Here is an 18,434-nt window from a genome sequence, read left to right on the forward strand (position 1 = left end):
TGGAAAAAGACCCATTCTCACAGAAGTTTTGAAAATCTTGGGTTTAGCTACATTAGACATGCTTTTTAAATTGCGGGACTTCTCTGAGTCCTTACATGCTAATAATTTCCCAGCCTTATTTCATCTTTTGATTGAGGAGTAACTACTGGGACAAGTGTTCCAGGGTAAACAATTTCTAAAATGCTGTTCTAGGAAATGATAAGTCTAAGATCGAAAAATATATGCTTGTGTTATTCTCAGCTCTTAATCAAACTGCCAGCTCTCACTTGTCAAAGCCAAGGCCTCGAGTTTGGTTGGAATGGCATGGCAGGGCCAGGAACAAGACACCAGCCCCCAACTTTTTTTTTAAATTTATTTTAGAATCAGGGATTACATGTGCAGGTTTGTTACATGGGTATATTGTGTGATGCTGAGGTTTGGGCTTCTATGGATCCCATCACCCAAGTAGTGAACATAGCACCTGATAGTTTTTTAACACTTACTCCTGACTTGTTCCTGTCCAGGGATGTTCCTCCAGCATTATTTCATGGAGCCTCATAACAGGCTAGGCGTACGTTCTTACTACCATTTTATGGGTGAGACAACTGAGGTTCTGGGAAATCAAGAAGTAACCACTTTTCTAAATTGTGGTAAAATAAATATAACCTGAAATTTACCATTTTAACCATTTTTAAGTGTACAATTTAGTGGCATTAACTCCACTTATGATGTTGTGTAACCATCACCACTATCCATTTCCAGAACTTTCCATCATCCCCAAAAGAATTCCAAATTCTGTATCCATTAAATAATAACTCCCTGTTCACATCTCCTCCAGCTCCTGATAACCACTAATTTACTTTCTTCTTTATAAATTGACTATTCTAGGCACTTCATATACAGCATTTGTCCTTTTGTGTCTGGCTTATTCCACTTAGCAAATTGTTTCAAAGGTTCATCCATGTTGTAGCATGTATCAGAATTTCATTCCTTTTTACAGCTGAATAACATTCTGTTGCATGGCTGTAGCATAGTGTGTTTATCCATTTATCCCTTAGTGAACATTTGGGTTGTTTTCACCTTTTAGCTGTTGTGAATACTACTGCTATGAACATTGGTGTACAAGTATTTGTTCAAGTCCCAGCTAGTAATTCTTTTGAATGTATATCTAGGGGTGGAATTGCTGGTCATGTGTTTAATTTCTTGAGGAATTGCCACACCTTTTTCCACAATGGTTACATTGTTTTACATTCCCACCAGCAATGCATTAGGGCTCCAATTTTTTCACGTCTTCATCAACACTTGGTGTTTTCTGTTTTTTTTTTGTTTGTTTTGTTTTAATTTATTATAGCCATAGGTATGAAGTGGTATCTTCTTGCAGTTTTGATTTGCAATTTTCTAAGGATTCATGATGCTAAACATCTTTTCATGTGTGATATGGTTTCGTTCTGTGCCCCAACCAAATCTCATCTTGAATTCTACTTCCATAATTCCCACATGTTGTAGGAGGGGCCCAGTGGGAGATAATTGAATCATGGGGGCAGTTTTCCCCATACTGTTCTCATGGTAGCAAATAAGTCTCATGAGATCTGATGGTTTGGTAAGGGGTTTCCACTTTCACTTCTCTGTCGTTCTCTATTTCCACCACCACATAACAGGTGCTTTTTGTCTTCTGCCGTTGATTGTGAGGCCTCCCCAGCCATGTGGAACTGTGAGTCCATTAAACCTATTTTTCTTCCCAGTCTCAGGTGTGTCTTTACCAGCAGCATAAAAGTGGACTAATACAGTAAATTGGTACCAGGAGTGGGGTGCTGCTGAAAAGATACCCGAAAATGTGGAAGCGACTTTGGAACTGGGTAACAGGCAGGGATTGGAAGAGTTTGGAGGGCTCAGCAGAAGACAGGAAAATGTGGGAAAGTTTGGAACTTCCTAGAGACTTGTTGAATGGCTTTGCCCCAAATGCTGGTAGTGATATGGACAATAAAGTCCAGGCTGAGGTGATCTCAGATGGAAATGAGGAACTTGTTGGGAACTGGAGCAAAGGTGACTCTTGCTATGTTTTAGCAAAGAAATTGGCAGCATTTTGTCCCTGCCCTAGAGATTTGTGGGACTTTGATCTTGAGAGAGATGATTTGGGGTATCTGGCAGAAGAAATTTCTAAGCAGCAAAGCATTCAAGAGGTGACTCAGGTGCTGTTAAAGGCATTCAACTTGATAAGGGAAGCAGAGCTTAGAAATTCAGAAAATGTGCAGCCTGACCATGCAATAGAAAAGAAAATCCCATTTTCTAAGGAGAAATTCAAGCTGGCTGCAGAAATTTGCATAAGTAATGAGGAGCTGAATGTTAATTCCCCAGACAACGTGGAAACTGCCTCCAGGGCATGTCAGAGGTCTTTGCATGACAGCCCCTTCCATCACAGGCCCTGAGGCCTAGGAGGAAAAAATGGTTTTGTGGGCCAAGCCCAGGGTCCCCATGCTGTGTGCAGCCTAGGGACTTGGTGCCCTGCATCCCAGTTGCTCCAGTTGCTGCTGAAAGGGGCCTACATAGAGCTCAGGCTGTGGCTTTAGAGGGTGCAAGCCCCGAGTCTTGGCAGCTTCCATGTGGTGTTGAGCCTGTGAGTGCACAGAAGTCAAGAATTGGGATTCAGAAGCCTCCACCTGGATTTCAGAGGATGAATGAAAACGCCTGGATGCCCAGGCAGAAGTTTGCTGCAGGGGCAGGGCCGTCATGGAGAACCTCTTCTAAGGCAGTGTGGAAGGGAAATGTGAGATCAGAGCCCCCACACAGAGTTCCTACTGGGGCACCACTTAGTGGAACTGTGAGAAGAGGGCCACCGTCCTCCAGACCCCAGAATGGTAGATCCACCAACAGCTTGCACTGTTTACCCGGAAAAGCCACAGACACTCAATGCCAGCCTGTGAAAGCAGCCAGGAGGGAGGCTGTATCTTGTGAAGCCACAGGGGCAGAGCTGCCCAAGACTATGGGAACCCAGCTCCTGCATCATCAGCATGACGTGGATGTGAGACATGGAGTCAAAGAGATCATTTTGGAGCTTTAAGATTTGACTGCCTTGCTGGATTTCAGACTTCCGTGGGGCCTGTAGCTTCTTCTTTTTGGTCAATTTCTCCCATTTGGAATGGCTGTATTTACCAATGCCTGTACCCCCATTGTATCCAGGAAGTAACTAACTTGCTTTTGATTTTACAGGCTCATAGGTGTAAGGGACTTGTCTCAGGTGAGACTTTGAACTGTGGACTTTTGAGTTGATGCTAAAATGAGTTAAGATATTGCGGGACTGTTGGGAAGACAAGATTGGTTTTGAAATGTGAGGACCTGAGATTTGGGAGGAGCCAGGGGGCAGAAAGATAGGTTTGACTCTGTGTCCCGACCCACATCTCCTATTGAATTCTACTCCCATAATTCCCACATGCTGTGGGAGGAACACACTGGGAGGTAGTTGAATCATGGGGGCATTTTCCCCCCTGCAGTTATCGTGGTAGTGAATAAGTCTCACGAGATGTGATGGTTTTGTAACAAGTTTCCACTTTTGCTTCTCTCTCATTCTCTCTTGCTGCCACCATGCAAGAGGTGCCTTTTGCCTTCTCTCATGATTGTGAGACCTCCCCAGGCACGTGAAACTGTGAGTCCATTAAACCTATTTTTCTTCCTACTTTTGGGTATGTCTTTATCAGCAGCATGAATAAGAGCTAATACAATGTGCTTATTGCTCATCTGAATATCTTCTTTTGAAAAATGTCTATTCGAATCCTTTGCACACTTTTGAATTGGATTGTTTGTTTTTATGCTGTGGAGATATAGGAGTTCTCTATATATTTACTTGATTACTTGATACTCTGATATTAGGTTAATAATCTGATAATATCCAAAATATGTAGAGAACTCCTATAACTCCTATATCAAGCAATTATCAATTACAGATATAGTTTGCAAATATTTTCTCCCTTTCTGTGAATTGTCTTTCCTGTCTCTTGCTAGTGTCTTCTGATGCACAAAGGGTTTCAATTCTGATGAAGCCCAGTTTATCTTTATCTTTTTTTTTTCTTTTATTGCCTGTGCTTTTCTTAGTCAGAGCTAAGAGATCATTACCAAATCCAATATCATGAAGATATTCTCCTATCTTTTTCTTAAGAGCTTTAGCTCTTACATTTAGGTCTTTGATTCATTTTGAAGTAAATTTTGTATGTGGTATGAGGTATACAACTTCATTCTTTTGCATGTGGATATCCAATTTTTAAAACATCATTTGTTGAAGAGACTGTCTTTTCCTTCATTGTGTGGTCTTGGCATCCTTGTTGAAAATCAATGGACCAAATCTGCGAGGATACTGTTACTTTTAGAGACCCTGGAGCATAATAGGTGTGATGCCAGGTGTGTGCAAGTGGCGATAATGTATTCGAGGTTACACAGCTGGCAGAAGCAGAACTCATAACAATAACACCCATGACAAGGACAATGACGATGATGAAACAATAACAGTTAGCGCCTATTTAGCACTGGCTCTGTGTCAGGCACGTTGCCAAGAGCTCTTGCTTGCATACTCTCATTGAATCTTCCTGAAAACCCCATTATTATTTTACAGATAAGAAAACAAATTATCAGAGAGGCAAAGTAACTTGTCCAAAGTCACAGAGCAGGCAGATAGAAGCAGAGGCTAATTCCATAGCCTGTGCTGGCAACCACTGGGCTGTTCTGTCTTGGACCTAGACTTCCCGCTAGTGCCATTCTTGGGCCATATAATAATGATGATTTAGAACAACCACAGTCTCCGTTTGTGTCTAGTCCTGCTGAAGTCTTACCAGGGCCAGTTCCATAATTTGCAAGACCCAGTTAAAAACAAAAATACAAGGCCTTTGTTCAAAAATCTTGGGAAAAGCTTATTTTCTTTCTTCCACCATCTCTTTTGACCTGTCACAGTGTTTTTAGTTTGTTTTTTAATGCCACATTCACTTGGGCATGGGGATACTCATTAAGTGAGTAAAGCCCGTACAGATACCAGGACCGTGTCTCCACTACCCCAACCTTCCCTGCTTCTGTGTCCAGGCTCCTTCCAGAGTCAGAGGATGGCAATGGTCACTGGGTGGAGACAGAGAAGTGGACAGTTAAGAAACCATCCCAGGTAGGCAAGGAGGCAGCAGGAGGTGGCACCAGGAGGGAAAAGAGGTTTCAAGTTTCCAAGTCTTCCTTGTCCCGTCAGACTTCACTTACAAAACACAAATTCAAAGACAAAGCTACTGAAAGTTGCAGGACAATGACCATGAGCATTAAACTCCAAGTGTGGGGCCCAATTGAGTACCAGCTACACTGATTACACACCCATGTGTTTCTTCAGTAGTAAAATAGGAAATGAGGCTTCTCCAATTCTCTTCCCTCCCAGCACACAGGATTTTAATTCTGATGAAGTCCCGTTGTTCTATTTTTGGAAGTGTGATTCTCCTATGGTCTGATTCCATCACCTTCAGAAGCCCTTTATCATGGGAATGTTTCCAGCCTGGGATCCAGAGAGACTTACCTAATCCCATGGCTGGGAGCCACACAAGGCCAGGATGTGAAAGGGAAGTCAAAGCCCTTTGCCTCCAATTAACTAGTAACTAAGACTGATTCATCTGCTTGCGAGGAAAAGAGTCCCACAAAACTCAGCTAAGGAGACTCATCTTCCTAAAAAAGCCAGGGACAGGGGATCTGGCACATGTCTGGAGTCATCCCATAAGCAGAAGGTAGAGGGCTGGCTCCGTTTTTTATACCAGAAGGCCTGGAGTGATGGGAAAGGCTCTAGACCTAGTGAGTGGCCTAGAGTAGTTGTATGAAAACTGTCTCTTCACTTCCCCTCATAGAGCCTTCAGTTTTTCCTTAAAACCTGGGGTGATAATGTAATAATGCCCACAACAAGGCTTCCTGTGACACTGTGAAAGGGAGATTATTTGAAAGCTGTTACTCATCCAGTAAAAATTGGTTATTACCACTACTCTTCTTCATTTAGCAAAGACTGATCGGGCACTCGTTGCTGGACCCAGGGCAGTGCCAAGCATGGGAATGAACACTAGAGGCTTCTGGGGAGACACAAAAAGAGCATGGGCTTTGGAGGCTGGAGGCTGTCTATTCCTACCCCATTCCACCCTCCCCCACCACATGTGCCCCTTACCAGCCCGCCTGTTAACCACCCGTGACTTGATGGGATGAACACAATTGGGCTTGCAGATGCCACTTTATTCCTCCACTCAAGCAAAAAGCAAGAACGTTCTCACAAAGGACATGTTTGATTCTTCCAACGTGGTTCTCAAAGGCAGAGCAGGGAGGTGAACAGAGGTGGGTGTTCACCATTACAACATGGTATGTCCTTTCCTCACATTCTGTGACAGTTAACTTGACATATGTCTGTCCCCTCATTAAGCTGTCAGCTCTGGGGTCCAAGACTCTGATGTGAATTATCTTGTATCACCTCCACATTGCCAATCCTGATCTCCTTTCTTCTTTCCTCTCATTCACTCATTCATAAAATCAGTTAACAATGTGTAAGTGAGCCCAGCTCTGGGTACTAGGGAAGCTCACTGAGTGATGATGATGATTATACGATGAAGAAGAAGGAGGAGAAAAAGTTGGATAAGGAAAAGGAGGAAGATGAGAAGGAAGAGGAAGAGGAGGACAGGAAGAATGACTAACATTTATTGACTACTTTGTGCCAACCATTTGGCACATATTTTCTCAGTTAATTCTCCTGGGGCTCTGTGACATGCATATTATTATTTTCATTTTATAGATGAGAAAACTGAGGCTCAGAGAGGCCAAGTTTCCATAATAAATACCATCTGAGCTGAGATCCAAAGACAGGTGTGTCTGTTCCTAAAGCGATACCCTCTTACCGTCTTTACCACCAGACTCTGGAGACAGCAATAAATAATGACGGTGGCAGTATGTGGAAAATGCAATGCCTGGTATCCAGTAGGTGCTCAATAAATGCTTCTTTAAATTGGGTTGTGTAGGTTTAAATACTGGCATTCCAAGATTTTTAGACGCATGGGGACCAAGCTAGATCCTTTCCAACTTCCCTCTGGGAGACTAGGCCTTGAGGGGGACAAGGGAGGATGGGCCTTGAAGTCCCCAGACCTAGCCAGGAGGCAGCTCTCACTCCTCCCACCCGGACAGAGTACCCTTTGTTTATTGTGACTCTGCATCCTACCCAGTAATTAGCATTGGCAGCTTCATATTGAGCTTTTGTTTTCATAATTCATTTGCCTGCGATGACATAATAAAGGGAATATTGATTCAATCCCAACTCCTCTTGGCCAGAAGCCCACATCAACCAATAAAAAAGAATTGCTAATTGCAGAGTGCGCTTGCCCAGCTGAGGCATTGGAGCAGGGCATTTTGATAGCAGCTGGAGGGCAGGCAGCTCAACCTCTAAACCCCCCTGGTCTGGGCACCAAGTCCTGTCCTGGGCACGGGGCACCATCCTCCAGTAAGACCAAACCCCGCTTCTCTACAGCACCAGGAAGAAGGCAAGTTGGGCCATTAGGGCATGGCCCAGGAAGGAAAATCCTCCACCATCCTGTTGACAGATGTGGTATCAAATGAATTGTTCTCTGCTTAGACACGACTTTGATATTTATTGGTTCAAATTGCTCGGCTGACTCAGTCTTTCGTAAGTCTCCCTGGTCCGTTTTAATCTTGACGTTTTGGGAAGCCACACTGATGTGGGTAATGACTGGGTTTACCTGGGATCAAAACGAAAAGGGAGAAGGGGGGTCTGGAATAATTACAGTGGGGCAATGTATATTTTTGTGTAATCTAGAAAGGCGATTTATGAGGCCGATAAAAATGATAATGTGTTCTGAGTGGAGCCAGCATGGATTAGCTGCAACAGAGCTTTCTTTGCAGGAAATGAAGGGGGTGGTGGCTGCTGTTTACTAGACAAATAGTTGTTCTGAATCTCATTTTTTTTTCACTTCTCTTCTGAAATTACTGAGATAAGGCACATTGGAATATAGATTGTGGTCTTCCTTCGGTTACTGTGAATTAGAATTTGTTTCCGGAGTGCAGGGAGCTGGAGTGGGATTTGTGTAATTAAGACCAGAAAAATGATGGGGAGGGATGGGAATTCCCCAACCCCCATTCCCGCTCTATCTTTAGAATCGAAGCGCGGCCCCCTGCTGATTTTGTTAAGCTTGGCTGGAATGAGGATTCCCGGTTCCAGGAGGAAGCTTACATAACTTCCTGGGCGGTCTCTTCCCGACCAATGCCCATTTTGCTGACCCAACTGTAAATGAATCAGAGACATTTCACTTCCATTCCTCTGAATTTGTAGTTCATAATCTCACAGGAAAATAGTAGTCAAAAAAGCTCCCAAGAATTTGCTCAACTCAAGATGGAAAGAAAATTGTCATCGATGTTTAGTTTTACTCAATGTCTTCACCCTGCTTCAAAGTGTTCCTTACCTCCTCATCTCCAAGAGGGCCCACCAAGCAACAGACCCTCCCTGGCCCCGCTCTGCACCAGGTGGGACACAGTGACCATGGAGGCAGCACCTGTAAGACTCATGCAAAGCCACCTCCACCATGCACCAGGCACTTGCCTCAGCCAGCAGATGCGTTCATCTGGGCTCAGTCAGCTTCCACGCTGCCCCTAACGGTGATGCCTCGGGCTCTATTGGTGTCCAGTCTCTCTGACCCACCACTTTCCCTGCTTTGAACCTCTGACCTTGATTAAGGAACGTTCATTTTCCTAAGCGGTGGCCCTCATTCCTCCCAGGCTTTGGAGGGAATTTAAACGGGGGGAAGAAATGCTTTCTCTGAAGGTGTTTAAAGGGTCTCCTTTTGAAAACTCAGGGCCGGTGTGGACTCAGCAACCACTGCTCATCCTCCCGTCCACCTTGGCAGAGAGATTGCTGTCCTTCTTCCTCATGAGACCAAATGTGGTCCCAGAAAACTTGACAAAACATAGACTCGTCACCCCATCAAAGTTGGCCCTTGGGCAAAACCCTCTCCCTCTCCTTGCCAGAAGTCATGAGGTGCATGAAAGCACCTGAGCACATGTCCCTGGTACCAGTACCTGGTGCCTGATACCTGATATCGGCCTCTGGGGTGATGTTAGATACTTGGCACCTTTGATGCACCCAACTTTCACAGCACCCCCAAGGTTAAAAATTTGTTCTGTTTTATAGGTGAGGGAAGTGAGGCACAGAGAGATAAAATCACTTGCTCAAGTTCACACAGGCAGTAAATAGTGGCACTGGGATTCATGTGCAAGTCTAACGTTGCTTTAAGTTCACCGATACCAAGTCTTCCTCCCCCAAGGTGTTAGATGGGCTTGTGTCAGAGTGGGGTGCTGTGGGATGATCATGGAAAGAATAGGAAGAAAGTTTTTAAAATGATCTCATTGACCTACTAAAACACTCACATGACAAACCTGGAAGTCATCCAGGTACAAGGAGTCTTAGAAGTCACCTGGCTGTGAGAAGCAGTGAAATTGGAAGCCACCTCCACTGAATCAATCAACAGGGTTCTGAGGCTTTCCCCTTATGTGAAGTTTTTATGGGTTCCCGGTAGCTTGCTGGTGGGATTATGGTATCGGATGGACAGAGGTACATTAGATCTGAGGCACAGCCCATCTCTTCTCGCCAAGGGGAAAATGAAGGACCATGGATGTATTCATGCTTATGGTCATAAAAAGGCAACAAACTATTTTTAAAAATCATAAAATTGGCCGGGCGCAGTGGCTCAAGCCTGTAATCCCAGCACTTTGGGAGGCCGAGACGGGCGGATCACGAGGTCAGGAGATCGAGACCATCCTGGCTAACACGGTGAAACCTCGTCTCTACTAAAAAATACAAAAAGCTAGCCGGGCGAGGTGGCGGGCGCCTGTAGTCCCAGCTACTCGGGAGGCTGAGGCAGGAGAATGGTGTGAACCCGGGAGGCGGAGCTTGCAGTGAGCTGAGATCCGGCCACTGCACTCCAGCCTGGGCCACAGAGCGAGACTCCGTCTCAAAAAAAAAAAAAAAAAATCATAAAATTTTCTCCAGCAACAAGGAAAGTATTACGGACATGTAGACTTTCTACAAAATGAAATGCAAGAGGTCTTGTTCCCTTTAGGGCCAAAAATTATTTATTTATGTATTACTTACTGTAATGTTGTAATAAAGTTATTATAACAGTAGAAATATCTATGCATGAGATAATGCATCTTAATGCCCTGAGCCCTGAGCCTGCCATCATGTGAATGCTCCTTAAGGATTTCGTTCATTCACTGAATGAATGTTGCTTTGTGTTTACTACCTGCCAGGCCCAGTGCTAGGCTCTGGGGGATACAGTCACAGGACGCAGTCCTTGTCCTGAGGGAGGGAGGGGGGAGTGTTGGAGGCAAACAGAAGCACATGCACAAGGTCTAAAGCAACTGAGGCCAGGCCTCTCACAGCAAGAGGGAAGCAGGGGTGCAGAGGGGGTCAGTAAGGGCCAGGCGGGCAAGGAAGGCAGGTCCAGATAGGACAGCCTTTCCAGAAGGCCACAGAGGCTCCTGAAGAAGGTGATGTGATCAGACCCTTTTGACTGAAATGGAGAAATTGAATTGGAAACGGGACAAAAGTGGAAGTAGAAAAAGAACAGAAAGAGGCTGTTGCAAGAATCCAGATAAGAACAATGGTGGCTGGGCGCGGTGGCTCATGCCTGTAACCCCAGCACCTTGGCAGGCCAAGGCAGGTAGATCATCTGAGGTCAGGAGTTCAAGACCAACCTGACCAACATGGTAAAACCCCATCTCTACTAAAAGTACAAAAATTAGTTGGGCTTGGTGGTGGGTGCCTATAATCCCAGCTACTCAGGAAGCTGAGGCAGGAGAATCACTTGAACCCGGGAGGCAGAGGTTGCAGTGAGCCGAGATCATGCCATTGCACTCCAGCCTGGGTGACAGAGCGAGACTGTGTCAAAAAAAAAAAAAAAAGAACAATGGTGGCTGGACCTAAGGCGGGGCAATGAAGGGGAGCTCATCACTACCGTAATAACATCTTAGAGCTGCACACTCCTGTTCAGTTCACACTGTGCTTTCAGACACATTATCTTATCTAATTTGTGTGACCTCTATAAAAAAATAACTATTATGCCTCATTTGCTAATAAGGAAGTTGAAGCTTATGAAAGTTAAGGGACCCAGGGCTCACAGCTGAGCCAGGCTTCAAATCCACATCATTTTATTCCAGTTTTAAGTTCATACAACTGAGACTCAAGTCGCTGCTATGATAAAGCGGTACCACCTTGAATGTTATGTTTTCTGGAGGGAAAAAGAGATCTTGGGCAAGTGACTTTATCAGCTTTTCCACTCCTTGCCTATGTTCTTTTGCTGGTTATTGCAGTTCCTTGAGGTCTTATTTTTCCCCCTTTTATTTTATTTTTTATTTCCATGGGTTATTGGGGAATCGGTGGTATTGGTTACATGTGTAAGTTCTTTAGTGGTGATATGTGAAATTTTGGTGTACCCATCACCCAGGCAGTATACACTGCACCTTATTTGTGGTCTTTTATCCCTCACCCCCTTCCCACCCTTTCCCCCTGAGTCCCCAGAGTCCACTGTGTTATTCTTAAGCCTTTGCATCCTCATAGCTTAGTTCCCATTTATGAATGAGAACATATGATGTTTGGTTTTCTATTCTTGAGTTACTTCACTTAGAATTTGTCTCTAATTTGCAGAAAAGGAAAACCAAGAGCTTGGAGAGATTAGGTGGCTGGCCCAAGATCACACATAGCAGGCAAAAGTCAAACCTTAGAGTCAGATCTTTTGACTTGTGTTCAATTCTACATCTTTATATGATTCTAGGAATCAAGAATTTGATAACAAAGAAAGCAAATACATGTTTCCAGTGTAATCAATCTGTCACAGGTCACAGAGATTACAAGTGTATATCTACCTAACACTCATTTATCATCTACCTACTATGTGCCAAACACTGAGTTAGGTGCCAAGACAGAAAAAAAAAAAAGCTTCATCTGATCATCCATTACCTCATTAACTGAGAAACATTGATTACATGTTGCTTGCAGGCCAGGTTTACCATTTGCTCACCTTGCCAGAACGTCGTTCAAATTAACTCTAGAAAGGAGTAGGAGTTGGCAGGTGGAGGAGCATCCCAGATAAAAGGTGAAGCACAAGCAAAGGCATGCTGTGAAAGGCGTTTGATGGTGTCCTCGGGTATCAGGGAGCAGTGCAGAATGCATCCGGAGGGCCAGAAACTGGCTCCCGTTGGGAAGAGTTGGTCCATGAGGCAAGGAAAATTGACCTGGGTTCCTTTGCCTCTATCCAGTAGTGAGACTGTTTCCTCTCTCTGCCTTTCCTTTCTTTGCCATATGCCATGACCCCCAAAACCAAATGACTGTAGGCTGGTAACATTAAAAAGTGAAGCAGGGAGCTGGGGGTGGGATAGACTGGGAAGGGTCATGAAGAAATCTCCTGGTGTATATTTCCAGAAAACCAATAACCAATGATGCAACAACAGTTACATTAAATGCCTATTGTATGCCAGACACTGTGCTAAGCTAGTATTACCACATTTAAGGTTCGCTTTAGTCTACTGATATAGGCTCCATTTTTAGCTCCATTTTACAGATGAAAAAAGAGGCACCAAGAGGTGAGATGCCTGCCCAAGGCCTCACTGCCGGAGGGAGTTGGTGCCAGGACCAGAAGACAGTCTGATCACAAAACATGTGCTCCAAATTAGCTTTGCTTTGTGGCAGAAGTAACACACTGGAGTCCCCCTGCAAATATTTCTCTTGGTCATTGGCATAAATTGATTCTTGACATTTAAACATCAGAAGACGTCATGTAAAAATGAGAATATCTGGCAACACAAAACCTGTAATCACACGCCAGTAACAATTAGAGCCAAGTAGGAGAGACCTTTGCCCCCGAGTTCACTGCAGTCCCCACTACTTCCTATTGTCTTAGCACTAGACTCCTAATTCACAGTTCTCGCCAGCATTATAAAAAATGTTGAGCATACAGAAAAGTTGAAAGAATTGTACAGTGAACACTAAATACCTAGATTCTACCATTAACATTTTACTCTACTTGTTTTATTACTTACCTGCTTATCTTTCCATCTCTCCATTCACTCATGTTCTTTTTGATGCATTTCAAAGTCATTAACACCAGTATACTTTGCCTCTCAACACTTCCGCATGCGTGTGTCCATCTGTGTCATTCATCAGAGCTCAACATTTGCTTAGTTTCTTTTCTTGAGATGAGTTTATACATAGTGAATTGCACAATCTTAAGTGTTACCATCCTATGAGTGTTGATGAATGCAAACACTGCTAAGCCCAGACCCTTCCGTGATATAGAACATTTGCCTCCCCCAGAAGTTCCTTCATGGCCCTTCCTGCTCCATCCCACTCCCACCCGGAGCTCCCTTGGCCTGCCTAGCATAAGCAGAGGCATCCTGCCCTTCTCTAAATGCCCCCACTGCTGGGCTACCTGGAGAGAGAACACAGGTTACAGAGAGTGTGATGCAATCAGCCAGTGTGTGGGGGGGTGCTGGGGGATCCTTGAGCAAGGAGGGAAGGCAGCTCTGCACCCCCACCCGGACATCCACTGGAAATCTAGCTGAATGACCATCAAGTCATGTGTGAGCCATGGGAGGCCTCTAAGCGGGGCTCTCCTCCCTTCAGAATATAAGAATTTCTACAATTTCCCTCAACAGACATTTCTAATCTTCTTGGCTTTTTTCAGCGCCTTCTTTTAGTCATGCAGGTTTGATTCAAATGTTTTGAGTGGTACCACTTATTTGCCCCAAGCACATGCTTTAACCCAGCCCACCCGGACGCAGCATCCTCTCGTTGCCCTTTGAGCCACTGAACATTTTCTATGTGTGGAAGAAGGGTCCCAGATGCTGGCTCACCACCATCATGCCCATGCTCAGCCCTGGGAGGCCTGGCTGAGCCCTATGGTGTTAAGCCTCATCCCGGCTGGGGACGGGAGATGAGCGGTGTTCCTACATGTCACCAGGGAGCTCAGAGCAAGGCCAGAGAGACCAGGGAGCATCTGAACCACACTCTGGGCTATTGGGACAGCAGCTTCTGATGTCTCAAGTCCATGGACATTTCTCTGTGCAAGATACTGGCCAAAGACAGGTTCACAGGTATCAGAGATGGAGACACAAAAAAAAATGATGAGGTGCCTCAGGAGCCTTAAGGTATTCCCCCTCCCCATCTCCAACATCTTCCCCAAGCCATCCTTGATAAAAAGAAAATCCAGGTAAAATCAGCATGCATACATAATAAGTATAAGACAATTCCTCCAACCCCTACACTCATTCAGCTGCTCATTTCTAAAACCCTCCTAGAAAGAAATTCTAGAGTCACCTCCGTGAAAGACCCTTGCTGGTTTTTGAGACCAGAGTATGAAAATTCCCCAAAACCAAATACTTCAGATTAGGCAGACAATATTAATGATGGAAGCTGATGGGTTCTTACTATAGTGAATTTCATATTCTATAAGTTGTCATCTATATAGATGCTTGCTTCATTCATTCATTTCTACATGTTAAACACATAGGAATGCTCTTTGCTTAAAAAAATGCCCCTGAGATTTGTCTTTAAGGATACAACTGTCTGGGTCTAGGTTTTGTCGTCCTCTTTTGATAGGCAGTAGATACAAGAAATATTTCATTTCCCTCTTAGTTATAACACAAGTGTGATACCTCACGACAGAGGACAAGTGGTGGTGGCACAGCTTAGTGAAAGCCGCTACAGAGTGGTGAGAAGTGCAGTGAACCAGAGCTTGTGTGTCTGTCCAGGGAAGCAGCTGCCACCCACACCCAGATGGCTGCTGCCGCTGGAGTATTCAGTCCAGTAGTGCTACATCTTCTTCTGTTTATTTTTCCCACAAGAGATCAGAAGTAAAGATAGTTTATGGGCCAGGCATGGTGGCTCATGCCTGTAATCCCAGCACTTTGGGAGGCTGAGGCGGGTGGATTGCTTGAACTCAGGAGTTTGGGACCAAACATGGCAAAACCCTGTCTCTACTAAAAATACCAAAAATTATCCAGACATAGTGGTGTGTGCACCTGTGATCCCAGCTACTTGGGAGTCTGAGCTGGAAGGACTGCTTGAGCCTGGGAGGTGGAGGTTGCAGTGAGCCGAGATCATACCACTGCACTCCAGGCTGGACAAGACAGCAAGACCCTGTCTCAAAAAAAAAAAAAAGTCAAATCTTCTTGTTTTTAAATTTGTCAACTATTTTAAATTAAAATTTAAAAAAAAAAAAAAACACTATGAAGCTAAAATAAACAATGTCTGCAGGCCACATCTAGCCTGTGGGCCACCACTGTAGTTCATTTTGTAACACTTGACAGAATATTTAACTACAGATTCACTGGATTGTTGACTTGCTTACCTAGCACCCCGTTTGATTTTAAGGAGCCACAACTCCCAGTTTTAATCCTTTCTCTGCCATCACTCATGGGACAGGGAGGTCTTGATTAACTCCTTATGCCTGTCAAGGCCTTAGGGTTCCCATTTGTAAGGGGGAAAAAACAAGATTAGGTTAGTCTGACTTTTCCAAACTTTCCTAATCAAAAGAATCACTGAGTCACACAGAAAACGGATTGCAAATTGCTCTTAAATATGTGAAAAAATGCTCAGCCTCATCGTCATGAGGAAATGCACATTAGCTTGGTGGAGATAGCTAAAAGTTGATAACGTGGAGGGTGTGAGAGCAGCGGTGCATCTCATCTGTTGCTGTGGAATGGGCATGGTTCCCGCCTCTCAGAGGCAATGTGGCAATACCACTCAAAACAACAAAGGCACAGGCTTTTGACCCAGTCAGGCCACTTCTAGGAATGTTTCTTAATCATGTACACATGTGAAGTGATGTAGGTACAAAACTGCTTCTTTCAGCATTGTTTGCATTGGCAGAGGATCAGAAACAACCTAAATGTCCATCAACAGGGGGTTGATTAAATAAACTATTGTTCATCTATACAATAGATTACTACACAGCCACTAAAAAAATGTGAAGAGGGTAAATCTCTTGTATTCTTGTATTCTTGCCACAAACATGAAATGAAATGAAATGAAATGAAATGAAATGAAATGAAATGAAATGAAATGAAATGAAATGAAATGAAATAGAATACAATAAAATAAAAAAGAGAGTACTATATGTAGTGGAGTGCTGGTAAATGTTTAACATCCAGTTCTCTGATTGGAGAGGCTGGATTGGGGTTAACTCTGACTGCAGCATTTGCTTGTGGTTTTAATACTTCCACCATACTCAACTTCAAGCAACCAACATGAGGTCACTGAACTTGGACTTGAGAAAAGATTCATCTCTGTTGACTCTAGCCCACCACTGCCTTTATTAACTGATATGAAAATATCTCCAAGATGTATTGAATGAAAGAAAAGGCAAAACACAGAACAGCATGCATAGTAGGTATTATCTACATAAAAAAGAGAAGGGGATAAAAAATATATACATACGCACATACTGGCCTGTGTATCACAGATTTTGCTGGAAGAATACACACACACACACAATGTACACACACAGAGAGTCACTAATTTTGTGATTAGGGATGGGAACCAAGAGGCTGGGGGCATGGGGGCAAAGTGGATGGAAACGCTTTATTATTACCCATGTATACTCTGTCAAAGATCTACGATATGAATGTCTCACATCTAAAAGATTGTTAAGACTGCCATGGATCACCTGGAAGATTTATTGAGTGCTAATTCCATGGCCTCTCCCAGGAGATTTTAACCTGCCATTCTTGGTGTAATGCTGGAAAAATCAGTTTTTAACAAGTTTCTCATATAAGTCTTAAAATTAGGCAAATTTGGGTGGCACTGTCTAGCCCAACCTTTCTGTTTCATGAAAAATGTAGTAAGTGTGGGCATTTTCCATGACCCACAGAGGGGAAGGACCTGACCTCTGGGCACTGGGGGAGTCAGGGCTGAAGCCAGGGCTGATACTCAGCCTCAGCCCCTCACCTGGGCCATGCTGTCCGGGGCTGGAGCCTGGGTGTGATCTTAGATGCAGCACTGAGACCCAGAAAGGGATGTGGCTTGTCTGGGCTCACACAGCCACAGCTCAGGAAAATTCTATGCAATATACACCCACAAGAACAATCCACAGGAGCACTCTGCTCCTCCTGTTCAACAGGCAGCCACATTTCATGCATCGCCAGCCACATCCCTGAGACACCATGGTGAAGGCGAAGGCCAGAGACAATGGATCTGGTCGTATTGAACACCTGGTCACCAAGGCTGCTTTTAACTCTGGTAAAGTGGATATTGTCACCATCAGTGACCCCTTCATTGACCTCAACTACATGGTCTACATGTTCCAGTATGATTCCACCCATGGCAAATTCCATGGCACCGTCAAAACTGAGAACGGGAAGCTTGTCATCAGTGGACATCCCATCACCATCTTCCAGGAGCGAGATCCCTCCAAAATCAAATGGGGCAATGCTGGCACTCAGTACACTGTGGAGTCCATTGGTGTCTTCACCACCATGGAGAAGGTTGGAGCTCACTTGCGGGGAGGAGCCAAAAGGGTCATCATCTCTGCCCCCTCTGCTAATGCCCCCAAGTTTGTGATGGAAGTGAACCATAAGACGTATGACAACAGCCTCAAGATCGTCAGCAATGCCTCCCGCACCACCAACTGCTTAGCGCCCCTGACCAAGGTCATCCATGACAACTTTGGTATCATGGAAGGACTCATGACCACAGTCCACGCTATCACTGCCACCCAGAAGATTGTAGATGGCCCCACGGCGTAATGGCCGTGGGGCTGTCCAGAACATCATCCCTGCCTCTGCTGGCATTGCCAAGGCTGTGGGCAAGGTCATCCCTGAGCTGAATGGGACGTTCACCTGCATGGGATTCCATGTCCCCACTGCTAATGTGTTGGTCATGGACCTGACCTGCCGTCTGGAGCCTGCCACATACAATGACATCAAGAAGGTGGCAAAGCGGGTGTCGGAGTGCCCCCTCAAGGGCATCCTGGGCTACACTGAGCACCAGGTTGTCTCCTCCGACTTCAACAGTAACCCCCACTCTTCCACCTTTGATGCTGGGGCTGGTATTGCCCTCAACGGCCACTTTGTCAAGCTCATTTCCTGGTATGACAATGCATTTGGCTACAGCAACAGGGTGGTGAACTTCATGGCCCACATGGCCTCCAAGGAGTTAAGACCCCCTGACCACCAGCCCCAGTGAGAGCACGAGAGGAAGAGAGAGACTCTCACTGTTGGGGAGTCCCTGCCACACTCAGTCCCCACCACAGTCAGAATCTCCCCTCCTCACAGTTTCCACGCAGACCCCCTGAAGAGGGAGGGGCCTAGGGTGCCCCATCTTGTCGTGTACCATCAGTAAAGTCTCCTGTACTCAGTCAAAAAAAACCAAAACAAAACAAACAAACAAACAAACAAAAAAAACAATCCACAGGTCT

At 44.8% G+C, this 18,434-nt stretch overlaps 1 pseudogene across 1 annotated transcript; it reads left to right on the forward strand.

The window, feature by feature from the left end:
• Nucleotides 1–17,181: 17,181 nt before the first annotated feature.
• On the forward strand, nt 17,182–18,202 carry LOC104670153 (annotated as a pseudogene). The gene has a single exon (XR_749101.2). The product of XR_749101.2 is annotated as a glyceraldehyde-3-phosphate dehydrogenase pseudogene (transcript).
• The last annotated feature ends 232 nt before the right edge of the window (nt 18,203–18,434 follow it).

This window comes from Rhinopithecus roxellana, chromosome 3, assembly GCF_007565055.1.
Source record: "Rhinopithecus roxellana isolate Shanxi Qingling chromosome 3, ASM756505v1, whole genome shotgun sequence".
In the NCBI taxonomy this organism is placed as follows: Eukaryota; Metazoa; Chordata; class Mammalia; order Primates; family Cercopithecidae; genus Rhinopithecus; species Rhinopithecus roxellana.